Raw genomic sequence first — 21497 nt, 5'->3', positions numbered from 1 at the left:
AAACGGTCAGCACCTATCCGCAAATCTGGAAATAAACCGATTCAAGGCTGCGATCATTCCAGTGAGTTTCTGGACTTCTTTGAGGTTCTGAGGAGGTTGCAGATTGTGAATTGCTTTAATCTGATCTGGGCTCACCTTAATTCCCCTATAAGTTACCATATAGCCCAAAAATTTGCCAAACACGACACCAAATGAACACTTAGAGGCATTGAGACGCAGTTTGTGTTTCCTTAAGATGTCAAAAATGACTCTGAGGTCTCTCACATGCTCGGATACCACCTTACTCTTTACCACCATGTTGTCTATGTAGACTTCAATACTCTTGCCCAACTGTGGCTCAAACATTCTAGTCATCATCCTTTGGTAGGTAGACCCCGCATTCTTCAAACCAAAGGGCATCACTTTGTAGTGGTAATTTCCAATAGAAGTCATGAATGCTGTTTTTTCTTGATCACCCAGGGCTAGTGGTATTTGATGATAGCCCTGAAAGGCATCCAAGAAGCTTATCCAAGGATAGCCTACAGTTGCATCCACTAACTGGTCTATCCGAGACATTAGGAATGGGTCTTTTGAACACGCCTTGTTCAAGTCTGTGAAGTCCACATAAACTCGCCACTTCCCACTCTTCTTCTTTACCACTACAGTATTAGCCAACCACTCGAGGTAGAAAACCTCCTTGATAGCCCCTACTTTTTTGAGCTTCATCACTTCATCCTTAACAGCGTTGGCATGCTCTTTTGACGGGCACCAAGGTGGTTTCTTCTTAGGAGTGACGGATGGGTTAATGTTTAGGTGGTGGCAGATGAAGCTCAGATCAACCCCTGGGGCCTCGTAGGCATCCCACGTAAACACGTCCACATTTTCTCTAAGAAATCCAATCAGTTCTTCTTTCTCTTAGGGAGGTAATTCTAAGCCGACTTGAAAGAACTTTTCTGGATCAACGCTAATAGTTACCTTTCCTAGATTTTCGCATTTTACCTCCTCGGCTGACTCATTACTGGGCAATGCCGGGGTGGCTGATTGCTATAAGCCCTTTCCAATAGAGGCCGAGGGCTCAGCACTGGGTTGGCATGAGATGGTAGCCACCATGCACTGTCTGGCCATGGTCTGATTCTCCACAATCTCTTTGACCCCGCCCTCCGACGGGTATTTCACATTCCTGGTGAAGTGTAGAAGAGACAGCCTCTAGGGCATGAAGCCAAGGTCTAGCCACAATAGTTGTGTAGGGTGAATAAGCGTTGACTACAATGAAATCTACCTCCACCACATTCGAACCGGTCTATATGGGCAGTCTTATCTGGCCCCTTGGAGTAACGGTCTTCCCCTCGAAACTTACCAAAAGGGAATCGTACGCCATTAGGTCTTTGGGTTTTAAATTCAACCCCCTGTACAAGTCGGGGTACATTACTTCCACAACACTGCCCTAATCTACCAATACTCTCTTCACATCAATCCCTCAATCCTGAGTGTAACTACCAAAGCATTGTCGTGGGGTTAGATGGTTCCAATCTTATCTTCATCTGAGAATCCCAGCACAGACGAGGCTCCTTTCTTGGCCTTTTTGGACTCCCGATCCTTGTCCTCGGTGGAGAGCCGAGCCACAGATATTACTCTGGAAGGATAAGAGCCGGTCCTTCTTGGAGCAGCAAGGATGACATTTATCATGCCCATGAGAGGTCTTAAGTATGTGTCTCTCCAGGGTTCTTGGTTTGTCTGGCCTTGATGACCACTAGAAGGATGCAAAAGGTGCCTCAGTTTCCCTTCTCGGACTAACTGATCCAGGTGGTTCCTACAATCTTCTGTAGTATGTCCGTGGTCCTGGTGGTACTGACAATACAGACTCTGATTGCACTTCATGGAGTCTCTAGCCATCTTATTCGGCCACTTGAAGAATGACTCATTCTTGACTTTCTCTAAAACTTGATGTATCGGTTCTCTGAATACGATGTTAACCGTCTACGTGTTGGTTGATCCTGATTGCCCTGCGAAATCTCTCCTTGGATGGTTATTATTGTATCGGTCCGACCTGAAATCATTCCTCTTTTGAGGGATAATCTTCTCCTTTCCTTTCCCTTACAGTTAGTCCTCTTCCACTCTTTTGTATTTTTCAATCCAGTCCATAAGTTGACGAACGCTGGTGACAAGCTTGCCAATCAAGGATTTCCTCAAGCCGTGCTCAGTTGGGAGACCGCTTTTAAAAGTGCTGATGGTGACGTCATCAAAGTTGTCATCTATCTTGTTGTACATTTCCCAATATCTATCCGAGTATGCTTTTAGAGTTTCTCCCTCACACATGAATAATGACAACAACGAACTCAGAGGCCGAGGAACCCTGCTGTTTGAAATGAAGCGAGAGCCAAAGGCTTGGGTGAGCTGCTTATTGGAATCTATGGAGTTCGTCTTCAAGCCGTTGAACCACCTCATTGCTACAGGTCCTAGGCTGGACAGGAAAACCTTGCACATCAAAGTTTCGTTCTAGGAGTGGATGGCCATTCTTTGATTAAACTAGCTCACATGCTCTACGGGGTTCGATCAACCATTATAAATGGTGAACGTAGGCTAATAGAACCGCCGAGGTAGCCTAGCCACTTTTATCTTGCGCGTAAAGGGTAACTTAAAGATCTGATCCAGAGCCTTATTCATGGCATCATTACCCAGGCCCTTACTAGATGGGCCCTTGTGTTTTCGTCTATAATGGTCCTCATCTTCATAAGAGAAGGTCTCGCTTGGAGGAGTTCTTGATCTTTGCCTGCAATTGTCATCCTCTTCATCATTAGAGGATATGCCGAAGCTGGAAGGAGACCACCTCCGCTGTGCATGGCGCAGTTTCTTTTTCAAGTTTTCTATCTCCTACTGCAAGGCTTGGTTGTTGTTTTGTCTTTGGGATACGCGCCTGCCCACTTGGGAGGGGCTTTTGCTCATCTAGGTGGCATGCACACTCCCATCTAGATTCTAGAGCCTTATTCATGGCATCATTACCCAGGCCTTTACTAGATGGGCCCTTGTGTTTTCGTCTATAATGGTGCTCGTCTACATAAGAGAAGGTCTCGCTTGGAGGAGTTCTTGATCTTCGCCTGTAATTGTCGTCCTCTTCATCATTAAAGGATATGCCGGAGCTGGAAGGAGACCGCCTCCACTGTGCATGGCGCAATTTCTTTTTCAAGTTTTCTATCTCCTGTTGCATGGCTTGGTTGTTGTTTTGTCTCTGGGATACGCGACTGCCCACTTGGGAGGGGTTTTTGCTCGTCTAGGTGGCATGCACACTCCCCTCTAGATTCCTTTCATTCTCTTGATTTTGTTCAAGTTTAGGGCTAGGTACCCTATCATTGGGACCCTATGGGTTCTATCTGTTAGGGACCTGCTTGGCGTGGGTTTTCCTGGTGTATACCTAATCCTTCCATGTCTAACTGTTGCACTCACTAACACACAAGTTCTTCCCACATACGGCGCCAATTGCAGGGAAATAGTTTGGGGCCAAGCCCAAAATGTATGGAGTCTTGGTCCAATGAGCCCAATACAATGAATTTATAGAGAATGGGTTAAAGAACTAGGTCCTAATGAATTGGACAACGACTAGTATTGGGTTCAAAGACAATCAAGCGCAAATAAGAGATATTGATGTCAGTGGACTTTAAGTCCGAGGAGGCCATAATTATTGTATATTGATTACAGCTAGATACTAAAAAACTTGGATTGCTACAGTATTTTCTCTTTCTTTTTACGATCCCCTTCTCATGGGGGTTCTTCCACATTATATAGCTCATTTTTGATCATCTAGACCCTACACTTGTTGATCATCTAAATCCCTACTTGAGTGCCCATCCCATCAGACACCCCTTCCAGCCTTTTGTGAGTTGTGGTAGCCAAGGCAGCACTGTTCAGAAGTCCTCTCCATATTAATGCGGCCAGAAAAGTAGCCGCAGTGCATTTAATGCGGTGGTAGCAGATTTTCCTTAGATGTTTTGAGTTTCCTTCCCTTTCACATGTTCATGGGACACATTTCAATTGCTAGAGTACATACTTGGACTACATTCATCGTGTCCGAGGAGGAATTCCTCCTCGAATCTCCTTCCCTTCATCTCCCGCTGATGAGACTTTTACTGGGAATCATTTAATAGTTATTTGCTCCTCCTCGGACTTGTTAGTGTCCTCGGACAAGGCCCAAGGCCCAAGGCCCAATTCCCAATTCGTTATTTTGGGCTCTAGTCCCTACAAAATCCATTGTTCAACCTGAAGCCCATGATATTTATTTTGATATTGATTGTTTAGATTTGCATTTAGAATTAAAATTTTCAAAATATTTTTTTTTACAAATAGATGAAAATATTACAATTAACTTATTAAATTTTATAAAAATGCTAGATTCTTTTTTAATGCATGTATTGCTTATAAAATATTAACTAACGATACATTTTACATTTGCGTCTACATAAAGAATCTATTCAAAATTAAAATTGATAAAATCATATTTAAGATTGACTATGTCATAAGAAAGATTAAGTGGATTAGCGACATTAGCAATTGAAAAGAAAATTTTAGTGAAACTTAAACACAAAATCATAATTAGTAATAATATTATATCTCAAAAGGCAAGAAAAATAGTTTTTTAAATGAAATAACATTAAAATATATATTATTAAATTAATATTTAAGATTATGCTCAAAAATGTGTTAAGGCAATCCTAGATTGGGCCTATTTTTGCGGAACACAAATTTGAGTAGGATTGGAAATGAATCTGCTTTAAACTGAATTGAGATATTCAAAAAAAAAAAAAAAAAAAAAAAAAAAAAAAAAAAAAAGATACCATTCAACTTACAAGTTTTTCGGAAATTTTATTTTATATTTAAAATACTAATACTCTGTACATATGAAAACTCTTCATAGCAATGTGATCATATTTTGCATGTGTAGGGACTTGAATTATGGCTTAAGCCCACCAAGAATAGTGTGAGCCAGCCCAATAAGCCAAAAACAATAGATTTGTAAGAGAGTGGATTTTATAAGCAAACTACAAAGTCACGTAAGTTCAGACTCAAGAATGATTGGGCTCAAGCTAAAAGGGTAAGAAACATAAATTCAACATAAAATCCCTCCTCGGGCAAGTCCGAGGACAAATTGTTCATATATTGGTCAAGTATAATATTTTTACAATGAGTTCTTGTTATTGTTCACCTTTTTTTTTTTTTTTTTTTTTTTTTTTCTCTCCTTTTCTAGCATTGCATGCCCATTTTTTTGGAAGTCACTTCCTTAAATAGTTTGCTCCAATACATCCTAGCCTTCCACTTGTTCAATTTCTAGGTAACCCTTTGGATGCTTGTCCCATCAAGACCTTTCTGGAGGTAGTGAGAGGGGCTGTGAGCTGTGAAGACACTGTTCAAGTGTCATTTCTTCATAAATGCGGCCAATTCAGTTGGTGCAATGCATCAAATGTGGAGGTGGTAGTCACCTTCCCAAATATTTCTTCTTTCCATATCATACACGGCTCTGTTACCTTCCTTGGAGCTCCTCTTTCCAGTATGGTTGACTACCTGAAGCATTCTTGAGATGCCTTTGCTCCTCGAGAACCTCAGTTCCCGTGTTGGTTCCCCTTTTCTCCTCAGTTTTCCTATCTATATGCACATGGATCTTTAATCATCCTCAGACAGGGCCAGTAGCCCAAAAACGTGCTCGGATCACCTGCTCCCACAATAGCCCCTCAAATTTGGTTATTGTGGGAGAGAGAATATGGGTAATGGGTGTGTTTAGTTGGGAGAAGAGAAAAAGGTTGAGCCCGGTAGTTTTCTTTCCAAACCCACCAAAATTCAATCCTTTCCAAAATGGAGGGAAAATTAGAGGGGAGGCGGGGAGATGGGTTGATGGAATCACCCATTTACCCCCAATCCTCCCTCACATAGCATTTGAGGTTGATTTTTTTCCCCTTTTTTTTCCATTTTAAGTTAGTCTTTTGGCTTTATTATTTTTACCTCAACTTTCGTTTTATATTTTTTCCTAATAAGATATTATATATATATATATATATATATATATAAAAGTATCTATTATACAACCTATGTTTTCTATTCTCTCATTTTTCTTTTCAACCAAACAAAAAAGTTTTCATCACTCTACTTTTCCACCATTCTAGCCAAACAACATGAGGGAAAACTAAATTTTTTTCTATCTTCCTATTTTTCCATCCCCTTCATTTTCTATTCTGATACTTTTCTATTCCCAACCAAATAGAACCTTAAAGTCTTGTCCCTTTTGATACAAGAAAAACAAATAACCATTCCCATTGTAACTAAACAATCCACTCATGACCTTGGAAAGAAGAAAAACATAAAAACAAAACCTACAACCTATCTAACACCTAAAAATTAGGCGCTACGTTCCTAAAAAATAAATAAATAAACTCACTTTTGCAACATTCTTAAAAACATTATAAATAAATAAATAAATAACTCACTTTAGTTGTTGTCACACGTTTTTACCACACCACTAGCCTGTACATGCCACTTTTTTTTTTCTTGAGTAATACTAGGGATACATAAAATGACACAACTTGTACCACAATTTGCCAATATGGTGAGTTGTGAGTGGTAGAGGAGTGTCCCCACATGGACCCACCATCACACCTCTACCAAACTGCCACTCACAACTTGTCACATGGGCGAACTGTGGCACAAGTTATGTAATTTTATGTGTCTCGAGCATTACTCTTTTTTCTCCCCTCATCCTAATTAATTCCTTTCCAAATTCGCATGGGCCAAGCATGCAACTTTTTTCCTTGTATCAATTCTAGAGATTGCATAGATCTACCACTTTTTTTCTTCTTTGGTCAAGTTAAGGAATGCTCTTAGGGCAATTGTTAATAAGTTATATTAGGAAAGTTTTTTAACACCACTTTCATTGGAAATATAAAAAAATGTCAACAAATTTAATTTCTTTATCATTTTCCCATAAAATATTTTTAAAAATAGTTCCAAAACCAATGTCTTTAGGGCATTTGTTAACATTTCCTTTTCATCATTACTCATAATAAACCACATAAGATAGTTGTAATAAAGGGTTTGAGAAAGGGTGTAGTCCTAGAATTACTACTACATATTTATTGAAAGCAATCAAGGCATTGACACTATATAACTTTACAAGTATATTATTGTTCTCTTAACACTTTTAGATTGAATTGTTTTTCAATTTTATTTTATGGAATCAAATTAAATGTCTAAACTTTATATATTTAGATTAATTTCATACTGTGATTGTTAGTAACTATGATTAAATTAAGATTAAGGAGAATCCTGAGTGTAAATCAAGAGTAATTAATGGGAATGAAGAAATCATGTAAAGATTTCAAAATATAAAAATTGTCGAGTGCTGCTCAGTAAATCAATCTAGTTACAAAAAATAAATAAATTATAGTTTGCTTTTATATTAGATTATGTGTGATAATTACAATTATTTTATTTATTTTATCATTAATATCGATTACTATTGTTTAGGTTATTTTTAAAAAATATTTTCTTTTAATCTTACCCTCCCTAAACTAAAATCCTAGCTATGCCATTATGAATGGTGAAACTTTCTAGTTGATAGTTTGGTTTTCAAAAAATTAGGCCAAATACAAAAACAGATACTCAAAAGACAAACAAACTCCAGCCATGAACATCCACAACAATATAATGTGGACACAATTTGGGCTTGTGTATTTGGAATAAATTTACTCTTTTTTTTTTTTTTTTTTGATAAGTAAGGAATAAATTTTACTTTGTTGAATAAATTAATATTCAAATGATGCCAAAGTCGTCTTATTGCGCACTGCATGCCTGCCGAAATTTATGTTAGTCTCGTTTGGTAAGATGTAAGGGAAATATCAAATGATCTACACACAAATAGGGAGGCACCATATGGACTAATGAATCTAGTAAAAGCCTCCTTATTGCGTATATATCCTGTTGTTTGTGCGTGATGAATTATATCACTCCTGCCAAATGCTTAGGATTGACAGGTAACGAAAAATTAATAATTTTTATCATGCATGACATTGTTTCTATAGGTAATTTCTTGATAACTAAAAAAAATTAATGTTTTTCCTTGCTCTTTATTGGTACCACTGGAATTAAAATTACATTTTATCATCTGGGTAAACTAAATTATAAACTTTTGTAATGCTTTACATGATTGTCCTGTTGTTATGTCATTTTCTTTATTAAGGAATCCCAATTTCTAATCTCAATTTTTATTATGTATTGGTTTTAAGGTAGGTTTAGTGACCCCAAAAGAAAGCTTTCTATAATCGAAAAATGGCTTAAAGGCCAACTGGCCAAGTGACCAGTTCTTATGAGTAATTCTCCTCCCTTGGTTTGTTTTTGTTGGTAGGCAGCCGACTTTCTCCTTGTACACAATTGTTCTTGGCTACACAGTTTTTTAGGTGGAATATTTTATAATCTTAGAATTTTAATTAGAGTTTTTCTTATCTGTCTTGTGCAAATAATATGAATAGGAAAAGAAAAAAAGAAAAAAGAAAAAAGGGTTATACACCGTCCTGATTGTATATCTAATATATGGGCCATGCCCTCATTCAGATTATATTGTGTTGTTTCTGTGCTAGGAAAGTTGAAAGAATTATTACATTGTGTGAGAAACCATTCTAACAAGTATAAGTGCTTGTGGGTATGGGGGGAAAAGCTGAGATTCAAATATTCAGGAAGAGCTTCATATACATATACACTTAAATTAAATTAGAGTAGAATTTCTATCTTGTATAATAAAAACATAAAAAAAGAAAAAGACAGGATTTTCCCAAAATTATTCTCTTTTTTTAAGCACTTTTAAATGTTATAAATGAATTCTAAAATTGACCTTAACCACTGCATTTTATAATCCCAAACTAGCTATCTTTAAAAACAACTATGTGCTCAGACAGAGCAACTAATATCATTTTTATAATATATATAAAAAAATAAAAATAAAAAGATTCAACTAATAATAATAATAATAATAACAACTCAAGATGCAAGAAGATCACGTGCAAGAAGACCACGTGGCCTGATATTTAAGTGGAGATAAACTCACTAAATTTTGAGAAGTTTTTAGTTTCTCTAATTTATTCACCACAGTTTTTCACGTAGGTGGGAAGTGGGATTATAGAAAAAACGTTTCTATCATTTATATACCATCTGGCAAGTGGTAATATTTTAAGATTCTTAGGAGTTAGAAGTGTTGAAAAAGTTTCACATTTGGTTGCAAATTACAATAAAAAATCATATGCTAAGGACCTAATTAGTAGGAGGATTTTTGTTTTTGTTTTCAAAACAGTATAAAAACAATTTCCAAACAATCGAACTTGAAACTATTTTTCAGATAATTTTTATATTATACATGTTTGGCTTTCACTTTTAAGAACAATTTTCAAAATACTAAAAACAAAAAATAATTGTAATTGTTTGGAAGACCATTTCTAATTTTGAGATTTTTTTAAAAAAATATTACAAAAAGTAATGTGTAGAATCTGTAGATTACCTTCTTCTTTTTTGTGGATAATGATAATGGCTCATCATGTATTTTTTTTTTTTAATAATAAGTTTCAAATTTAAAGTGTAAAAATTCTTTTAATCATAAAGATAAGCTCATTAATTTAAGAGATAAAAGAGTTTGGACAAATATGTAGGGTCCACTATTTTCAATTTATTTACAACTATGTCATTAAAAACATTTTATGTATTCTGAAAACACCCCTTTAACTATTTTCAAAATCTTATTCTAAACTAGGAAAATAGGATATAGTTTTTTGAAAGAGAGGTACTACTACATCCACAACATTTTTATAACAAATCATAGGTGGTTAGTTGTTATTGGTTCTAATTTGAACCTATCACTGAAATTACTTTTCTACCCCACTAATAACAACTCATAAAAACTTGCCACATAGGATTTGTTGTGAAAATATTGTGAACATAGCATTTCTCTTTTTGAAAACTATATTTAGAAAATATTAGCCAAAAAATAAATTCAAGTGTGGGACCCACCATTTTATGGATTGCAAAATAAAAATTATATTTAAATACTCTTATCAAATAAATCCTTAGAGTCTCTATATTTCCTCTCAATATGGCAATACCCCTTTTTTGGGAATATAGATTCCATTAAAAAAAGGTAAATACTCACATTTTTATGCCAAGATGAAGTTATATATTGTATAAATTGACAATTTTATTTATTCTCCCTACTCTTTTACCGATAAGAATCAAATAAAATTATTATTATAAATTAACAATTTAAATAATTTTTTTATTATGCATTTCATTTAAAAAATGTTATACTTTATTTTTTTTTTTTATCAAATTTTTCATGATTTATAGTTTATATTTTATTTCTTGTAATTTATTTGGAGGAAAATTTTATTTTTTTAAAAAAAAAGGAGAGATTTGATGTTGTATTTATGAAGCAAATGGTATTTTGGAAAAAAAAAATTATAAGATTTTTAGAAATAAACCAAATAGAAGCATCTCTCATATTCTCACAAATTTTATTAGATTTCAAATCGAACCAAACATAGAAATAGTTACATTCTCAGACATCCAGATTGCCAAGCATTAAATTTTCCAAGAATTTAGATGCTAGGGATAATGTCGATTTTCCCATATCACATGCCACCTTAGAGTATGTTTAGTCTGGGGTGAAAATTGGGGATGGAAAAGGGGGGAAAATGAAAAGTGGAAGAGAAAAAGGTATAAGAGGGAGGGTGTCTGGTCGAGGGAGGAAAGTAGGAGGGATTATGTTGGGACCTAAGAGTTTTCTCCCCAACTCGTCAAGATATCATCTCCCTATATTGAGGAGAAAATAAGAGAGAAAATGGGACCAAAAATTAATAGGTATTTTGGACGAAAATATCCTCCTACAACGGTTCTTTTTCTTTTGGTTTTTGTTATTTTCCTCTTTTGGTTTTCGTCTTTTTTATCTTTTTTATTTTTTATTTTTTTGTCCATCTTTGTTTTCCTCATCTATGCGTTATGGGTTTTTGCGTTCATCTCTCTCTCTCTCTCTCTCTCTCTCTCTCTCTCTCTCTCTCTCTCTCTCTCTCTCTCTCTCTCTCTCTCTCTCTCTCTCTCTCTCTCTCTCTCTCTCTCTCTCTCTGTGAAGTGCCCATTTGTATACAATTTATTTATAAAAATATAATGTTCAATTTTTTTTAATCTAAAAAAGGGGCATGTAAGTAAATTTATACAAACTATAATTTCTATCATCTCATTTTTCTTCGCAACCAAATAAAAAAGTTTTTCATCCCTTCACTTTTCTACCCCAAACCAAATACAATAGGAGAGAACTAAAATCTCTTCTATCTCACCCACTTTTTCTTCCCCTCCCCGTTTTCTATCTCCCAACCAAACAAAACCTTATTCACCAGCAAGGGTGGAACCAAAAATTGTTGTTTGGAGAAGGAGGGGGGGGGGGGGGGGGGTGTCAAAACTAAATGATCATATTGATTCACAATATCTATGTATGTATGTCTCATTCACTCATCACTACACTAATGAATTTCAAACATCAATTTCAAGACTGTGTTTCCAAATGTCAAAAACAAAAAACAAATTTATTAGTTTTGGCATGTGTATGAGATTTTTCAAATAAGATTTGCGGTACCATAAATTGGACTATGAATTTTTACGTTGTAATCTTGTACTAGTTGCATTTATCATACCCAATCCAGCTTGTAGTTTGCTTCTTTGACTAGAAGTTAATATGAAATTTTAGATAAAAATAATGAATAAAGTCTATCCGTTGGTTTAATGAATTAAAGGAAAAAAAATCAAAAATCATAAGATAAATAAATAAAAATTGAAGTAAAATAGAATTGCAGAAGGATAAGAAGAATTTTGTATGTCCCAATATTTTAAAACCATTTTTCCTTAGTTTCAAATAAAAAAGCTTTCTATTAATAAATAATAATAATAATAAATAAAAAAAATAAAAAGATAAAGAAAGAGGAGATGAATGAGAATGTAGTATGTCGTCAGAGACTCAAAGCATAGGATGGGAGAGTAGAAAGATTAAATAGAATTTATTGTGAGAACATGAGAGCACCTTATTAGACGTTGAGTATATTGGATGGCCAGTAAGTAGAATATGGAAAATGTAAATTGAAACAGTAAAAGGAAGCAAACAGTAAAAGGTTATCAATAAAAGTTTGGCATTTGTTTATGAATAAAATTTTCAGTTCATTAAATATAATAAATAAATAAATAACTTTTTGAAGGAAGCTAGCAATAAATTTAATAAAAATCGTAGGCTCGCTTGTGGCTAACATTTAGGGGGAGTAGATCCAGAAAGACTAAAAAAGATGCAAGTAATTAAGCAAATTGGAAAGAAAATAGACAGGTAGGAAAGGTAAGGGAGGGGGCCTACTCCTTCCAAAAATGCATTGGAGTCTTAACGTTGCTATTTTACCTATTATAGATAACTTTTTACACATTTTTGGGGGGCCATTAGACATGGCAAAACGGGCGGGTCGGGTCGGGTCGGGTCGGGTTCGGTTCGGGTCAATCGGGTTGCGGGTCGGGTCGGGTTGGGTCGGGTTGACCCGTATTTTTCACATGAAATTTTTTATTTTTTATTTTTTATTTTTTTTATAAAGAAAACAATATGTATTTGCCATTTGGATAGTTATGCAACATATTACTTAATGTAAAATGCATTATTTTGCATTCACTACTTATATCAAGAATAAACTCAGTTAAACTTATTAATATTTATTCAATAATTTTAAAATTATACAAATCCTAACATTGCTATCTAAAACAAAACAACACAAAGATAAGTAAAACAAATATACAAGTTTTATTTTTACACAATATCAACATTCCAAAAAAAAAAAAATTACAAATGACTTATTGGATAACTCATTTGATAAAGAATAAAAACATATAAGAAAGTTACAATTTTAAAAATTAATTTTATAATCTATTATCAATTGTGGTTGACACTCTATTTCAATTTGAGATATACATTAAAGTTTGATTGCTTACTTATTTATACCTAATCTCTTTTATGAAGATCATATCATTGTTAAGCAGCACACACTCTAGGAAATATCATAATTTATTTTGAAAAGCCGTTTATTTTGAACATAAATTGTTAAAAAATAGATCTAAGCATTCATAATTTATACTAATTTGATACTTTGGCTTTACTATTTTCACACTCGTGAATGTGTCTCACACATATCTACAATTTTAAATCTGTTTTTAACTTTATTGTAACCAGATTATCTTGGCATGTACTTTGCTATTTCATATCTAAAAATCTTTACTCATTACAGAATGCTTAACCATTTATTTTTCAATTAATTTGCATGCAGTTATGTAAATGTATCAATTGTTTCCTTAAAGCTCACAATAAACAATTAAACCAATATTGTCTTAATTTCACTATTTTTTTTACCAAAAAAAAAAAGTTTTAAAAAAATGGTTCGGGTTCGGGTCGGGTCGCGGGTCGGGTCGGGTTGACCCGCACAAAACACGGGTCGGGTCACGGGTCAACCCGTTTTTGCTTCGGGTCAAAAAATCGGGTTCGGGTCGGGTATTTTTCGGGTCGGGTCGGGTCGGGTCAGAAAATTCTGACCCGTTTTGCCATGTCTAGGGGCCATGGTCCCCCCTATTGTCAACGTGTCTTCATTAACTAGGAATTCACATGGGGGACAAAACAAGTATAAGGTTGAATTTATTCAATCATGTGTTTCGTGTTAAATTTGCTTGTAATTCAGCAATTAGATATCCTGTATTTAGGTGGGAATAATGTAATAGTTATGTGTGTGTGAGCATTCAAGAGGTTTCTAGTGACTGGATCTCGTAAGTGACTCGCGATTGGCAACTCGACAAAATTCAGGAAGCTGAAGGGTTATGACAGTTGGAGCACTATAGGACAAAAAAGTACAGTCTGGCCTAGCAGTTATCACACGACTCAAACTCGCGATTCATCCTACTCGCAAGACTGAGTCACCAGAATGCCCTGATTTGCAGAAAAGTGACATTTCACATTTCTCACATACCCTACTATAAATACCCTTATACCCACAAAATGTAAAGAGCTTCTAGAGAGAATTTTGAAAGAGAAACCCTAAAGAAAACCAAGATTAACTCATCCACAATCTTAGACTTTTGATTCTCCGACTTCCTCTACTCTCACCCTCTCTATTAACATACCCTTGAGAGGTTCATTAGCCAAATCCTTATCTCACTATACCCAAATTAGTGAGGATGTATTTTGGTGCTTGGGAAGTAATTCGGAGATGACTAATTCACTTGGTTGATGCAATGGGTTTATTGCGAGATTCGGAAAGCTGAAAAAGAGACGGTTAGACTTAACCTTATTAGAGTAAGAAACTTGGAGGGCTTAGGTTCATTGGGTAGATTAAGCTTGGAGGGTCTATTGTTATTTGTGTATCCCAAATATATTCTTTAGTGGATCATTTTACTACTTGGAGGGCGGCGAAGAGATTTTTCGCCGAGTTCTTCGGTTTCCTCTTCGATAACACGTTCTGGTGTTATTTTTGTATTTGCATCTCTCTAACCCTTACTCTTGCTTTTTAATTACTATTGCGTTGTGATTATTTATGGTGCAGAGTTGTTTATTTATTTGGGTTTTTGCTTGTATTTATTATTCCGCATATTTATTGTTTGAGTATAAGTTTGTGTTGGTTATATTTAAAATTGGGAGTCTAAACATTCATTAGTGTTTTACACACTAATTGAACTTTCAAGAAGGAAATTCCAAAAAGAAAGATAGCAAACTAAAGAAGAGGAAGAAGACAAACATGGCCAGAGAGGCAACATGCATGAAGACATGGAAGAAGCAGAAACTGGGGAAAGGGTGATCAACCAATAATGTGGTGGTCAATGGTGATGAAATTGAATTTTTAATTATTTGAGGCAGTGGTTATAGATAATTACTTGACTCTTTGTGAAATTATAATGATCTGGGAAAATAATCACTGTTGTACATGGAGAAATTGAGCATTACATATACGTTTCCCTTCCTAATTGCTAGACGTAAAATTGATTTTATCCAACTAGCATGGTAAGGTGTGGCTTAGTGGTACGAGTACTCATATCGCTTTACAGGAGTGGTCATACTTGATAAAAAGTTAAGCAGATTGAATAGTAGAGTTTCAACAAATGTGTTGTACCCACAATGATAGTCTCATCAAAGTTCTTGTGGCACACGTAGGGTCTATTTGATATTCGTTTATTTTGCAGAAATTGAAAATTTTTTGCTGAAAGTATTGTAGATAAATGTAAAAGTTAGTTGAAATAGTACAGTGGAACCCATGAATAGTATCAAAAAGTGAAATGGGGTCATGAATAGTAGCAAAAATAAGCTGAATAGTAAAATAAGTTGGTTTTTTAAGCTGGAGCTAAATGCACACATAGGGTGTATTTGGACATCGCTTATTTGCAAAACACTGAAAACTTATTGTTAAAAATACTATAGTAAAATAATTTTTAAATGTGTGAATAGTGTCGTGGGACCCAAAAATGCATTGGTATGCACGTTTTTGTGTTTTTGGCTGGGTTATGAATAGTGCTGTGGGACCTAGCCAAAAACGCAAACGCTGGAAACTCACCACTCACCACTATCCAACTCATGTGTAGTGTGTGTTTGGCAAAAAATATTTTTACCAACTTATTTTACTATTCATCTTATTTTTGCTATAATTCATGGGTCCCATTTCACTTTTTGATACTATTCATGGGTCTCATTATACTATTTCAGCTAATTTTTACCTTTATCTACAGTATTTTCAACAAAAAATTTTCAGTTTCAGTAAAATAAATGGATCTTAAATAGACCCATAGTATTACCAATTACTGTTACATGTTGTGAAGTTGATGAATCCACGCTATAGAGTGGAGACCCCTGTTCTTATTTAACAATATATATATATATATATATATATATTATCCAACTTGGATTTTTGACCATCTACTGCATATCAGAAAGAGCTTGTATGTTTTGATGACTTAAATATATTACTTTCTTTTTTTCTTCTTCGAGAATCAAGATGTAAAATAATAATAATATAAAATAAAGTAAAGATAGAAATAGATGTATTGTAATACCAAAAGTTTATCAACGTACTTCGATACGGATTGCTTAAGAGAATCTATCAACTTAAGAATTAAAATTTGCAATACCTTAAACTTATTCCTTTCCATTGCTAGCATAGGTTATAAAAGTTTAAAATGAGTTAAGGGTTGAGTTGCCATCCAATCGCCCCAGGAGGGGTGGCCCAACGGTGTGGGATCCCGCGTGCATGCTCATGGTCCCATGTTCGAGTCGTGGCGGGTACCATGTGGGGGGGGGGGGGGGATTTATGGCATGCAATGCGCCCCACACTCTGGCTCTCTTGGGGTGCTAGGGTGAGGTCTGTGGCGTCCCGGTCACAGTAGTTATGGCTCAATTCAACATTTCCTAGCGGGGGTGCCCCTATTAGGTCATGCCCTAGGGGGTAAGTCGCATATGGTCGCCCCCGCCCCCCCTTTTTGTTCAAAAAAAAAAAAGAGTTGCCATCCAATCCCTTTGATGTATAGTGAGCAACGTATTCACTAATATGAGTTTCCCTGTATATGGCCGGGTTGCTGTCAGATAGAAACTCCTTTATCGGCCCATTTTTTTTCGTGCAGGAATTGGATGGAAAAAGCATACAACTGAAACTCTGGGCCCAATACGTCCAGCCAGTACCCTATGCTCCACACTTCTGAACTTGTCGTTTGTGATTAGCTACAATATTTAAAAAAAAAAAAAAAAACAGAACATGACTGTGACGCAAAATGGATTATATTATAAAAATAGTAGAAGTATTCAAGAAGAGTATTTGCCTCTATTATATTACCTAATGTAGGTGAATTCCAGTAACATGGAATTCATGTGCCATGAAAAGAAGGAGTCCACGTTACGAAAGGAATGGTGCATATTAGCATATATCTTATTGCTTAAGAATGAAATACCTTCTTAGAGTAGGGGAGTAGGGGTTTAACGGCCATTCTCTAAGTTTTAAGCTTCACTTTTGCAATTTTTTTTCCTCATTTTTTGGGTTTCTAGATTCTTTATCTTATATACGAATAAAAAAAAAAAACTTACATCACCCTTTGGTGAGATTTTTAATTTTAACAACATAGAAACTAAATTTAAAATTAAGTGATTTTTAATTTTAACAACATAGAAACTAAATTTAAAATTAAGTGAGGAGTAACGGATTTATGAAGAAATAAAAGAGAATAGTCGAATTGGTGTGGATGAAGTTTTCTTAAATACTTTAAACCCTAATAGTTAATACAATTATTAATATTGGAAATACATATGTGAATGAAGTCTCATATTACATAATAATGAAAAATGTAAATTATTAATATAATATAATTGGCCTTCAACTCATGGGCTTAGACCTTTTGCGGTAAATAGTGTCCTTATATGTTATATCAACAATTACTAAACATAAATTTATTGTACTTATAAAGGTAAAAATAGTTTCTTACACATATTAAATATTTTTTAATTTATTTTTTATATCAGTTGTTAGGGTCATATTTTCTATGTAATTAGCTAATCTTTTGACAAAATGCACTTTACTTGTAATTAAGTAAATCTAAGTTGGGTTTAATATATCAAGAAGTATGTTGTTTAAACATAACAAATGGTATCATTAAAGACATGAAGTTTGATCCAAGAAACAAATGAAGAAAAGTTATTTCATTAAAGCTTGACACAAGCTCAACACTTACTGCTATCGAGGATTAATGAAGAAGCTGGACACAAGCTCAATCTATCGAAAATTACGATTTTAGAATTCTCAAATCTGAAATTTGGCCCATGATGACTTGAATGATTAGGGTTTCTCTCTCTACAATCCTAATTATATATATAAGGCTTATTTTAAAAGTCATCAAGTACAAAAACAAAGACCTAGAACTCATATACTCTGTGTGAAGCTATTGTGTTTGTATATCTTAGGGTTTTGTAACCAAGTTCTTCCTAATCTTCATCGTTTATGAAGTAAAGAACTTTACATCCAATAACAATCAATCAGGTTGCTGGAGTTAGTCACGTACTAGGATCCGTGCAAAGGAGTTAATCACAGATTAGCGATTTGTGCAAAGCGAAGAAGTCTACTACACGATCAATTAGAGTGAAAGTTCAACTGTAGATTGGTATTTTGGAATAGGCCAAGGTAATGGAAAAATTCCTTATACTTGTAACCATTTGTTCTTAATTAGTAGATTCTTGGGAATGATAACCTGGAATTCATCCGGTAGGGTTTTTACCTTGCGAGAGATTTCCTCCATTCATCAACAAATCACCGTGTCAATTTAATTTCCATTGCACTTAGTTTATTTAGTAATTTGTTGGTGCCTTCATGATTTGCATATAATTTGATCTAATGAATCAACTTGGGTAGTTAAATTAATTAACCGGGGCCAATTTACTTTAACCCAACACCAGCAAAAGAATTCTTAGGGTTTTTTAGTGGAAATAAGTGTTTTGAGGTTGATTGAAGAATGACAATTTTCAATTTGATAGAAGTTTGTATCTAATGCCAAAAGTCTTTAACCTTGGTGATATTATCTACTCTTTTTATGAGGAAAACCAAAATTTAAATCCCCACTCTCCTATTGTTGTAACTATCGTGTTTTTTTTTTTAATTGATATCTAATTCAAGTAAGGAAGGAAAATAGTGAAGAATTCAATAGTTTATTTGGTGGACATAAGTGTTTTGAGGTCGACCAAGGAATGGCAATTTTTAGTTCAATAGAAATTGATATCTAATTCCTGAAGTCTAGTAGCTCGATGATTTTTATTTTTCGCCCTCTTTTATGAGGAGAACTAGAGTTCAAATTCCCTCTCTCATATTGTTATAACTAATGATTTTTTTTTTTTTTTTTTAAAGTTGGATATCTAATTCAAGAGAAGGAAGGAAAACGGTGTGATTTGGTGAAATCTCAAAATGTTCAATCCATGATATTTTTGGTATGATATTTAGGCTTAGCACTTTTCAGTTTTCATACACATCCAATTTGCTTGACTCGTGACTAAATAAAGAAGGAAAAAGAATCATGTGAACAGAACTAGTCTCCACCTGCATATAGTCACCAATGTTGACTACTAATGTTTCGTGCACTGGAGGAACGTCAACCCAATGATCTTGATGGAGGACTTGCAGGCCACCAATATTGTCTTGCAAGAGTATGGTTAGAGAGGATGGGTCTGAATGCTTTGTTGCGCCAAGGGTTAAGTTGGGTTCAGGACAAGCCGGGTAATAGTGGCACACCAATGTTTCCGCTTTCATGCATTCTATGTTTTTTAGGTACTCACTGCTCATCCCCAAAGCCTCTAAGAGTAATTTTGATAGTGCCTTGCTTAGTTCAATCATCTGTTTCACATATTCACTTACAACCTCCCTAAAAAATAAGACACATAAAGTGTTAGCTAATTTTGCATAGACACAGTGTGTGTATATATATATTGCATGTAGTAGTATTATTGTTGGAGTATGTGTGTTTCAAACACTTAAAGTATGTTTGTGTCCCACATTAGTTAGAGATAAGTTTACACATATGTTTATAAACCATAACACCACTTAAGTGTTAGCTTGAAAGATAATGGGCTAAGGGTTGGAGTTGGGCTTGGGTTGGGTTTAGGCTTGTCTCTATCTCTCTTGTTCCTCATTCTTTTTCTATTTCTTTTCCTCTAGCCCATTTTGGTTATGCCCGTTGGGCTTTAAATAAGCAACCCGTTGGGGCATTTAATGTGCAGCCCATTGGCTTCCACAGTGACCATTACATGCAGCCCTTCAGCCCTCACATTAGTTAGTATATTAAACCCTATATTCCCCTCTTTAGCTTTTCAGTTTTTTTCAGCTATAACAGCCGCCTCTTCCCTCTATTTTTGCTCTGTTTTTTTTTTTTTTTTTTTGCTCATTTCCACTAAAAATTTCAGCATCAATTTTTAGTTTTAAGGAAAGGCAAATTAAGGTTGTTCCTAGTTTTTCTTACTTGAGTGTGTGATCAACTTGAAGAAATTACTATAATCTAATCTTGGGGGGTTGTTCGGCCAAGAGAGCCATTCACACCGAGTTCTACTCTGGGTGGCAAGAATCAACCTTTAAAGACAACGCATTTTGCGTGATTCTATAGTTTGTGAGATCTTTCTAACTCTATATATTTAATTTTGTCATTGCTAATTTTTTAGGGTTTGTATTGTTGAATCAAAACTTGTTTATTTAGTCATATTTTGATTATTTTCCAACAATTATTAGTACCTGCATACTAGGGGAAGTTCATCAGGGTTTAGAGGACCATCTTGGAATTCAAATAAAATTGAATCCCTCCAATCTGCTGCTTTGGACACTAAGAGAGCACCATTGCAGTAATACTTAACTCGTTGCTTCTGATCACGCGAGTACCACTCCATCTTCTCTTCCTTTGGTTGCTCATGGAATTGTCGCACAGCTTCTAACATGTCTATAACACTCCATGATTAATCATCTGGAAGAAGCCCCATGTTTCTGACGCTTTACGAACTTGATCAACGATCTCCAACCTTCGGCAACTTTGTTCAAAGCCTTGGACATCTATCACTGGAATGTGGAAGTGGGTAGTGGCTGGAGATAGCATTGGAAGGCTCTCTGGTGGATGGATGAGGAACCTTGGGACCTTGGTCACTCCAGAGTCCACTAGTCCTTTAACTCCAGTTTTTGTTTCATCAAACTCCTTCACTTCCTTGGCTCTTGCGTAGCCCAATTCATCTCCTGGAACAAGTTTATTACCTACACTAGAAGTGAGTTCCATCCTAGAGGTGGTGGAATTTGGATTGTCAAAATGGAAATACCCAATTTGAGGGGTTGGAAGTGCCCATATAAGCAAACTAAAGAAGGGTAAAAGATGCCTATGTTGAATAAACTGGTAGATCAGATGCCTACGATTGTTGGCCCTTCAAAATCTTTGGACCTTACAATATAATTAATAGTATGTCTTTTCCTTTGATCGTTGGCCCTTCACATATCACCATAACCAAAAATAGAATGTCGTAGTGGTAAGTTTCGTCTACATTTAGTCACTACTAGCCAAACAAAATGAGGGAACGGTTGTGGAATTATAATCAATTGTTGCTTAAATAATCACTGTTGTATACATCTCCTAACTGCCAGACTTCAAATTGAAATTATCCAACTTAGATTTTTGACCATCTATTGGCAAAAATCGGAAAGAACTTGAGTGTTTGATGACTTAATAATGTATTACTACTCTCTTTTCTTCTTGTTCAAGAAAATAGATGTAAATTTTTAAAATAAAAGTTAACAAATTTTCTATAATCATTGATTTAGGAAATAATTTTAAAATTTTTTTATGCAAAAAGAATAAAGTAATTGATTTTGTTTTTATAACTTTTTATAATTTCCATAAAAGTTTATAAAAAATTTCTTAAAATTGTCTACTTAAGTCAAATGACTTAAGAACAACGG

The 21497-nt window shown here is 34.9% G+C and overlaps 1 pseudogene; it reads right to left on the bottom strand.

The window, feature by feature from the left end:
- Window positions 1–2079: 2079 nt before the first annotated feature.
- On the bottom strand, window positions 2080–21409 carry LOC126701044 (1-aminocyclopropane-1-carboxylate oxidase homolog 1-like; annotated as a pseudogene).
- Between the last annotated feature and the right edge of the window lie 88 nt (window positions 21410–21497).

Source organism: Quercus robur, chromosome 9, assembly GCF_932294415.1.
Source record: "Quercus robur chromosome 9, dhQueRobu3.1, whole genome shotgun sequence".
NCBI classification, from domain to species: Eukaryota; Viridiplantae; Streptophyta; class Magnoliopsida; order Fagales; family Fagaceae; genus Quercus; species Quercus robur.
This window is presented reverse-complemented; position numbering and strand designations above follow the sequence as displayed.